At 41.4% G+C, this 10,412-nt stretch overlaps 1 pseudogene; it reads right to left on the bottom strand.

Moving 5' to 3' along the window:
- Positions 1–2,206: 2,206 nt before the first annotated feature.
- Positions 2,207–10,412, bottom strand: part of LOC122341390 — a 28,327-nt pseudogene continuing 20,121 nt past the window's right edge.

Here is a 10,412-nt window from a genome sequence, read left to right as displayed (position 1 = left end):
ATCTGCTGTCAGTCTTGTATCAGATTCTTCCCTTTTACGTTTTTTCTCTCAAGCGAAGCTAAAAACTAGGCAGGAGCATTTTTCGCTAACGCCTTCACCTTTGAGCATCCAAGACCCGCGCTCCCCGCTAAAACACACACACACACACACACACACACACACACACACACACACACACACACACACACACACACACACACACACACACACACACACACACACACACACACACACACACACACACACACACACACACAGCCTCCGCCTCTCTCACTCATGACAATCTCCTTTCCAGCTCCTTCGACATCTTCTCATTCCCCCTGGCTTTCCGGGGCGGAGAGACGAGCTTGGCTTGAGTAATTGCGTGGCACGGGTTCCTCAGTCGCCACAGAGATGAGCCAGCCCTCGGCGGGGAGGACAGGTGCCCAACGACAGGGCTTCACACCTACAGATCTGGCTCCTGTACTTCTATTGTGTGCGTGACATCAGGGGGGTGAGCTTTGGCTTCCGGCGGGGCCAATGAATGGGTGGATTTGCCAGCAGGTTTCAGGTTGAAGTCCGTGTGGAATTCCATCGGAAAGGTCGAGCCGTGGCCGGATGTGCGCGGCTTGTGTGTGTGTGTGTGGCTGTGTGCGTGGGCCCGGTGATGAATATTTCACGGCGTCCAGAGAGATGAGTCCGTTTCACAGCCTGGCCATCCGACACCGCAGCCCGCAAATATCACAAATCAAGGCTCCTCCGAACAAATAGCTTTACATCGCTGCCGCCAGCCAGTTCTGGGAATAAGCAAACTCCCTTCATTTTGCGTGCGTCGTCTCTGTCTGGTTACGCACTGTCAAATCGCGTTTGCATGCATGCAAATACAACCGCCCACGGCGTTCCGGATATATTGCTATCGAGTAAATACCAAGCCATCTAACGTCTCATTTTCAACATTCTCGTGCGAGTGGTTCATTCCGCCTCTCGTGAGACGAAAGAGCGCGTAAGTGTTGACGCAGCCAGCGGTCGAAGTGGAGTACTGCAGGACACAGTCTAAATATCGGATTGTTAAACGCCATCTGCCATATCCAGTCACACAAACTTACAATTATTTGTCGTGCCATAAATGTAACAAAAAAAAATTTCTAACAAAAGTTAACAATGAGGATACTTTATTTCTGCTTCCGGTTTACAGAGTGATCTGGATTTGTTAAAACAGCACAGGCGATTACATGTATTTTTCACCTGTGCAAATGCAACGTTTGTAACTCAAGTAATATTTTTACGGTTATAACTGTCCCTTTGAAGCAGCCCTTAGTGAAAAGGAGTCGGACAACCCTGCTTAAAGCCTTCAGACGTTTATATGACAGAAAACACTCTTAATAAATAATGAAATGATCCTTGCTATTTCTTCCCGACACATTCATAGCTTTTACTGTGGAAGTATGGAAGAGGTAACAGCACATTGTTTAGAAATCATGTACAAACAGCATTTTTTAACGCCGAGTCAGTCACATATCACGGGTCTCTCGGTGTGCATCTATCATCAGTTTAACCACAAAATGCGTGCAGTCCTTTTAAATCACGCCGTTTTGTGCGTCTCACGTTTCAAGCATTAATACTTCAAACGTTTCATAACGTGAAGCTGGCTGCGCTCATGTCCGAATAATATTTTTGCAGCAAGTAAATTTTTTTAATTTATTTATAACTTTAATTATTGATGTATATATTACATAAGAATGTAGTAACGTCTGCGTGGTTATGTAATGTATACATTTGGGAGATAATTTCAAGCAAGAATATGGGAATGACATTACTCCTGCCGTTTTAACTCCCACTCCTGTTACAATTTATAATACGATCTGGAACCGAATCTCCGAGCGTTGACTATAAAGTGCACTTTTTTTTCGTTTTATTTTTGCCCAAAAAGCAAACATGCTGAAATAAGCCGTGAGATGTGGTGGGCTTGAAAGGGTAGCTTTGTTTATTTTGTGCCGTCACCGAGGCGACGCTTCTGAGAGAGCAGTTTGGATTTAGCATTGCTCCACCGGCAATCCTCTTTAAAGTGATCCTGATCCTCTGATCCACTCAGACGCGAGGACTGCACGTCATGACACGGCCTAGACACCCTGACACCGACACGCATGCGCACCTACACCTGAGAGGACTTCACGCGGGCTTCTGTCGCTCCTAAACCAAATCGGACTTTTCCTGACGGCGGGCGCCAACGGAAAACCTACCACTAGCTGTGGTATCGATAGTCTATTTGCACCTATACGGTTCAATGTAAGCAAACGGGCCTAACTTATGGCTTGTAAAGTATATATAATATGAGCTTTAGGAACCCGGCACGAAGAAAAGGCAAAGCAAGCAGCGTCCATGTAGGATATAGTGGTAGTTGACTGGGAAGATGAAGGAGACTGACCGGGTTATCGTATGTGGAGGTGTACGTCTGCATCAGGCTCTTGGTGGAGTTTCTCCTGACGGGTGAGTCGTTGTAGTCGGCGGAGGCAGAACCATCATGTCGTCCTCCGAGTCCTTCTGCATGAGGTTGGCCACGCTCTTACTGCGCATCGGAGGATTTCCAGCAATACTGCAACGCAACCGCAGCAAAAGAAACCTTTATATGGACCGCGTTTTAGCACGCTTACTAATTTAATCATGTGACACATTTGTCTTATGTTTTTAGTTAGCTTGTGTTTAACAATAACAATTCCCACTTTGTCTGATTTTTCCAAACTCTGCTTACAAAAAGAAAAAGGAAATACATTAATTTCATGCTTAAAATATGAAAAAAGTTTCCTAAAAAATATCAAAATAAGCGATGACATAGAAGGAAAATATTAGGTTCCCAAACAACCTTTCAGTGAACAGTTCCTACCATTTTGGGGAACTTTACAAAAATCTTGAGAACTATAAATAACAGGGTTTTTTTTTTTGCATTTAATAGATTTCATGGTCATTCAAGGTTCTTCCTTTAACCACTGATGCCAATAAAGAACCTTTAATTTTAAGATTGCAGTTAAAATCTATTAACACTGACATAACGCTTGAGATGTACTGCTATAAAAATAATAATTCTAATTTATTTGGACTACTGCTTGAGCACAATGCACATTTCTTAATATTAAGTCTAAAATGTGTTATTGAAAGTCTATAAACAATGATGTGTGAGTAAAATCAAACATCTTAAAATGCAAGATATTATATCGTAGCATACTTGCAATAGTTCCGAGTGATATAGTTCTAGAGTTTTTCGTGACTTGTCCATTTCATTTCCATCCAGATCTGTAAACCGTGTGGTGCTAGCACACCATGTTAAGATAGCATGCATAATCAGCAAACTGCCTTTGGTGCTCTCACCGTTCGCTGCAACAAAGGCTTTTGATCAGGCATTACAGGAACCCCTCGGGTCCAAGAGGATAGGATTTCGTTTGACATCAGAAAGCATTAAGTCATGCGCTCTTCAAGCAAACATTGGCGGAGAGTAGGTGCATGATCTGACCTCCACACGTTTGAATAGCACCAGTGGGAAAGAGCACAAGGGATTAGAAGTCTCACGAAGCATGTCTGGGTCAGTCTGGGTATGCGGCCTGTTTCTACCGTTTCTCTCTGCAGCTCTCAATATACATTGGTTAATCGATCATCCATTAAAGCCAGAGTCTGTTAAGCTTTGCCGTTCTAATAGCAGTAAGAAACTAGCAGTCATTAGAGTATTAGCTTAATATCTGTATTACTTCAAGAAACTTTGCAAATATTATTCCGCCAACCCTAAACCTACCTTAACCGTCTACTCTGACAGTTAGCAGACACGCTAGTGCGAGAACTAGTTGGCACGTAGTTGCAAGTTACGTATAGAAGTGTACAAACACTCGTTGACTCGACCAATGGCGTGAGTTTGGGGGCGGAACTAACCGTTTGTCCAGCCAATAGCAGTTGCAGGGTGTGTTCAGGAAACCAGTATGAAAGCATTTGCTTTCTGGCGATATTAAATGAAACGCCGTCAAACTTTTTTGACCCATGCGATACACAAACCCCCTTCTAATATGTAAAAATGGGTCTTTGCGATAGTATGCGATAGTCTTAAAATAGGGCTTGACTGCTGTGAAGCTTGTGTTTCCTTCTCTTCAGAGGCCCAGCGATCGGTATCAGGGCTAATCAGGACAACAAAGAACCGTGTTAGTGTGTGTGTGGTATCTGATTACCTGTTATTTACCGCTAGCTCTGTGTATGCGCGACAGTAAGATGATGGAAACCAGCCCCGCCTGTAAAAACACACACAGACAGACAACACAGTCAGTCGGATGAAAAAAAGGAGGAGGAAAAAAAGTGGATGCTTTTATCTAGCGCTGGATAAATGGCTCTTATAATGTCTGCTCGGTGTTTGCTGAACACAGTCTGGGATTGCGGGACATAAAACACTGAGAGAAGCATTCTGAAAGCCATCTGAGCGGTTGCATTGCGTTCTCAGAAAGGAAATCCAAGCAGAGGCCGTCATCTGAACGTGCGGCGGTGTGAGGTGACGGTGACATCAAATGGCCTGTCATTACTTCAAGCACAATGGCAGTGTTTGCCTTGGTGTGGCACCGTTTTCTCAGGACTTTGTGTTCTTGTAAGCTGAGGGAATGTAAATAGTGATGGGAAACTCAGTTTCTACAGCCGCCTCCGCCCCTGAAAGCTACGGGGAAAGACAAATAACATCTTGCATGGAGTTTTGTGTAGACGCTGAATGTGATATATCAACTTTTAATTTAAGGGGAACGATCTTCATATAAACCCGTTACAATAAATGCCATATTTAGTTTTAGTTTTATATTCCAGTAAACATTCATCTCGAGTGAATTTTGCATATTTAATACGATATATCAGACTGTGACGAACCTTCATTTTAGGAAGCAGAGACCAGTCAGGTGAATGACTAAACGTCTGAACAACTTCCTCAACTCTTTATATTTAGGCTCCTTCAAGCGTGTTTCTTACTCACGTACGAGACACTAAACGCCACTCTTCGTCTGTCAGCGATCGCTGGAAGGTTGAAGTTGGTAAGTCCACTGCAAAAGCAGTGCATCAATGGCTGTAGGGGCTGAGGCTTTTGAGTTTTGTGACTCTTCACATGTATTCACGTTCCAGTACCCTCCGAGAGGACGACCGTGTTGCGGTCTTTCTCTTCTAGGACAGCAGAGCAAACTTTTCATATTGCTTTCGATGTAGACACTGCAAATCTCCAGGCAAATCCCTTCACTTCTGTCCTCGTGTTCGTCATCCACATGAAGAAATGCTAATATTGGTCTTTCTGTGCTTGGGTGTGCTTTTCGGTGCGCTTTAAATCAACAGAGCGGAGGAGCTACGGTACAGCGACGGCGATCCGTAGACGCAGGCTGGAAAGTTTCACCGCTGATTTTAAGCTCATTTCCTGCTTGGCATTCAAGAACACGAGGAGGACGTTTTAATTGACCTCGCAAATGTATTATTAATACCAACCGTCAATCAGGCCGAAGTTTTCTTTAAATAGAAGCACTCAGTCTGTCTGAACAGGTCGTCGTAGTGTTTTAAAAGGCCTTGTTTAGCAAATGGTGCTTGCGTGTAATTTGGCACATATTAACGGGTTGCTAGGTGACAAGTCTGACTTCATGTATCGTTCCCTATAGGTTCAGACAAGTCTGATGTTGTTTTTAAAACAGAACACCACCAACACACGATGCGACCGAGTGAGTCAAACTACAGATTACCCAAAGAAAAAAAAGAAAAAGCGAAGGGTGAAAATGGCGCAACGTTCATTTCTGGGTGAATTATTCTTTTAAAGATAAATCGAAAGATTATAATAACACGCCAAGTTCCCCAGTTCTAAAAAACTTCTTAGGGCTGCGTGATTTCTTTAATGTGGAAAAAAGCGAGCGGGGAACGAATGTAATATTTAGAGCTGCCCGAGAATCACTTCACGATGATTTTATCATTTCTTTTGAGAAAAAAAAATCGTCATATCTTATAAACAGAAACTTAACAGTCTTCACAGCAACTTAAGTTTTAACTCAGAAGAAACTGTGACAGAAATAAATTCAATGTTATGATAGTACTATTGCTACTAATAAAACAAATTTATAAATAAAAAAATATTTTAAAAAATGCACAACATGATTTCTGAACACAGTTTTGAAAGAGAGAAAAAATAATAATTTCACTACTTGTCTTCATCTTGAAAGTTTATGAGCTCTACTTCAACTTGACTTGACTTCTGTGGCAGTGACGACTCTGACTGCATTCAGAACGCACCCTGTCTGTTTCGCCATCTGGTAGCGTTCTCTGAAACCAACAACATCAGTTTTTGGCAGGAGCGCTGGCGTGTTCAGACCGATTTCTCTGCCATAACTGTGTTATTCTGATTACGTCTCTTCCACCTGCTGAAAGTCCTCAGGTCCTTGGGGGGATTGTGTTCTGCATCTCAGATAAGCTGCAGCCCCGTCTGCTCTCTCTCGAATCGGAGCTTCATGTGGCTTTGACTGACACCACAATGAACTGGGTTTTCTTCATCACAGCTGGTTTGCAGACCGGCACCAGCAGCTGTGCACACATAATGTCTCTCCACATCCTGAGTCACTTTGGTGCATCTGAGATGGACTGACTCGCCACCAGCCTTAAAAATACCCTGGCCTGTTTTAATTGCATTTTTGGTTGTAAAGCAAAACCGTTATTGCTAGTGTCACCATCAACTGTAAGCTACAGACATGTCTACGAACCGGCTCTAGTGTGGAAAGCTCATATAAACGAGACACGCTGATAAGCTCCACTCACTGTTTGTTTTTCTGCAGCTCTCCGTAAAGCCAGCCGTCCCTCTGCGTCAGGAATCAGCAGTGAGATAATGTCTCCTTCTTCAAAACTCAACAGCGTGTTATTGTTTCCAGACTTGTAGGGGAAAATGGTACGCACTTTGGGTCTTTTGTCTATGTGATTGAGGCCAGTGGCCATCGACACAGACCTGGACAATCCGTTGTCTCGTTATTTGTAGTCTGGAGGTGAAAAAGACAGATGACATGTCTCCCAAGGTCCTCAAAGCTTCACTTGTAATGATAAACATATGACTCACTGATCTAATTCACTTTTTGGGGTTTTGTTTTTTAACACTTAATTTTCAAAAGTAAAACAGGATATTTTACCAAAAAAAAAAAAAAAAATCAAGAACAGAAACTAATAACACTAATAAGTTAACAAAACAGTTTATAATAAAACGATAATAAACATTTAAAAAATGATAAAATTAAAAAGCTAATTACAAAATAAAAATAAAAAAAATATATAAATAATAATAAAAAAAAATCAAATAGAATTACTAAAACAAAACTGTAACAAAAACAAAATCTAAAAATAAAAGCTAACTACATTTAAAAAGTATTACAATAATGTACAAATAACAAAATAATTTAAATAAATTATTCTATAATTTATATTATAATCTCTTATTAAACATTTCTACAGTATATTATCTATTAAAGCTTATAATTGCTGATATCTAAGTTAACTGGTATTAAAATTACATAAACTATGACATTAAAAATTACATTAAAAGAGTCGCAGTTCCTTTGTCACCTACAAAAATGAGTTTATAGCCATAGCCAACAATGATAGTTATGCACAATAAATCAGGATTGTGTTTTAGGAAAGCAAAAGCGGCAAATCTGAACCTTTAGATTACAAGGCGAGACTGGAAGGATAACTCCACACAATAGCCTATAAGAGGTCCTACCAGTGTCTCTCCTCTCTCCTGGAGGACTCTTGACTGAACATGTTGGCCAGGGGACTCGTCTGAGGCGGCGCTGGGGGTGCTGGAATCATAGCGTCCGAGTTGGCCTGCACAGGTACAGAAAAACACAGGTGAGGGTTCGTGAACACCACAGGACTCGTGGTGTGGTGCAGGAGCTGGCGTCCTCCTCACTCTGTTGTGGCGCTGGAGGGCTGGAGACGCCTGCGGAGTGTTGGACACCGGAGTCGCAGACCTTCAATCATGGACATCACACTACTCGGGGACATTGGTAGCGTCGCGCATTTGTCCTGCCAGGTGGACAGGTTCTCCGTCAGAAGTTCTCGAGCCTTCAAAAACACAAGAAAGTGTTAGGGCGCCGGAGTGAAACTGCATCTAGAGGCGTCTGCTCTCAGTGAACTAACAAACCTTGTCGTGGAAATTAGAGATCTGGAAGGAGAAGGAGCAGTGCTTGTCCACCAGGAAGCAGAAGCGCCTCTTCTCCTCCAGCAGAGCCTCCTGGCAGCCGTCAGCGATGAACTTCTGCATGTCCATCTGACGGTGAGTGAGAGTCTCCAGACACTGAAGAGAAAAGAGGGGCTCTTATCAGCTGTCTGATAAGCAGCGTGTTCAAACACTCGTTCGCTGTGAACTTCTGAAAGTATTATAAAGGAACAAAGTGACCCATCAGACTGAATGTCAGGTGTTGTGAAGGAAGCAAAGGAGCTGCATTTAGATATGTGCAGATAGTTTAGGAGCATTATGACCCGATTGTAGACGAATTGTTTCATGACTTCAAATAATCTGGACATGCTTTTTGAACATTTTAAAACAGAGCTCCAAAATAAACGTAATCAAAAACATTTAAAATGGAAAAAACACAATGCGATAAGAAAGAAATAGAAATGGGGTTGGCCTTCATACTCTTCATAAGGAATGATAATGGTTAGAAGATCACAGTCCAGTCTCGGCTATCAGCTTTTATAATTATGACGTCAATGCGGATTTGCCAAGGCAAAGGTTGAAATGTAAGCTGTGAAGTCCACAAGTTTGAATGTGCTCAAGTATGACTGGGATTTGAGAACTACTGCTGGTTGACAGTGAACAGTGACTTGACCGAGGTCCGGTCCTCACTCTGTGGTTTCATTAGGCCGCACATGTTAAGTGTGTGGCCTGTGGAGGCGGTTGCATGCAGGTGCATTCACACGGACACACCCTCACGACGACATAATGCAGATGATGTAAGACAGCATTCATTTCACAATGGCTTTCATCAGATCTGATGAATGAAAGCCAAAGAATGCAGCACATCCCGGGAAGAGAGTCAATTTGGCTTTTGGTGTTACTGGTCAAAATGGTTTTGCTTTCGCTCAACTTTGAGCTTTACGGTCTTATTTTGTCTGCACATTTCTTTTCGTAATCACTCCATCTACATACAGTAGACTGGTGAAACAGGATACTGAAGTGTGATTCAACACTGCTACTTTTTGAAAGTATCGTTTGGGCATCTTACGTAAAGCCTCTCCCAGTATGCTAAAGATATCTGGATCAAAGGTCAAAATTACAAAAGGAATTTATTAGGTGAATACTTTTATGATTCGTTCCACGGATCAAAGCGCATAATGAACATTTAGTTGGAGACTGCACCTAGTTACATTAAAATATTGAATAAAATATGCAAATGAAGGTTCTTAAATATATACACATTTGTATTTTAAATCAGGCGGTAAGTGTTGTGTTCTCCATTTATTACATAAAAAATTCTCTTCTAAAATGAAACAAAAATAAAAACAAACAATCAAAAAAACCTGTCATTTTGTGAAATATTTATTATTAGAATTTAAAACAAAGTTTTCTGCCGTGATGTATTGCAAAATGCAATTTATTCCTGTGATCAAAACTGTATTTTCAGCATCATTACTACAGTCTTCAGTGTCGCATGACCTTTCAGAAATCATTTTTAATATGCCGATTGAAACATTTTAAAAACATCATCAATGTTGAAAACAGGTTTATTTAGATTGTTGTGAAACATTTATTTGATCTTTTGTAACATTAGAAATGTCTATACTGTCATTTTGAACAAATGTTACAAAAAACTGATTTCTACACATTAAATTTCTTCAAGAAAATGTAAAACTGTATATAAAGCCAGATGCAGGAGTAATTGGCTTGTTCTGCCTGCAGGAACTAGGAATGATTTTAGTTCAGTAACTTCTTTGGAGGAACTAAATTAGCTTCTTGGAGTAGGGTATAAAATAGTTTCAGAAACTATCGGTGGCGTAGGTTTTAAGCTGATTGGCTAGACGCGCGTCTGAAACACCCTCTCCCATCATGATTTAAAACGCTGTGTAAACATTGTCTAGGTTTATTTCTCTTATAAAGGCGTGCTCACAGTCGGGACTCTGGATGAAAATCTGGTGTAGAACTATAGTAGTAACACTATAGAAGCAACCCTCTGAAATCTGGGATTTTCTGTCCTCATGTCTGTGGTCTCTACATGGAAATCTTATAAGATTAAAAAAAAAAAAAAAAATTTTAGTGTATACCCAGCCTTAGTTGATGTTTGATTAGAGCTGGAGCTGAACTTTGCAGGATTGGCCACCTTTGGCCTAGATCCTGCCAATAACAGGTGACTCCGTATAAAGAGTCCCTGACCTCAAGGTACACACAACCTATTGGAAACATAATATTACATTTA

The sequence above is a fragment of the Puntigrus tetrazona genome, chromosome 3 (genome assembly GCF_018831695.1).
Source record: "Puntigrus tetrazona isolate hp1 chromosome 3, ASM1883169v1, whole genome shotgun sequence".
Classification (NCBI taxonomy): domain Eukaryota; kingdom Metazoa; phylum Chordata; class Actinopteri; order Cypriniformes; family Cyprinidae; genus Puntigrus; species Puntigrus tetrazona.
Note: the sequence above shows the minus strand (reverse complement) of the source record. Positions and strands in the feature narration are given on the sequence as shown.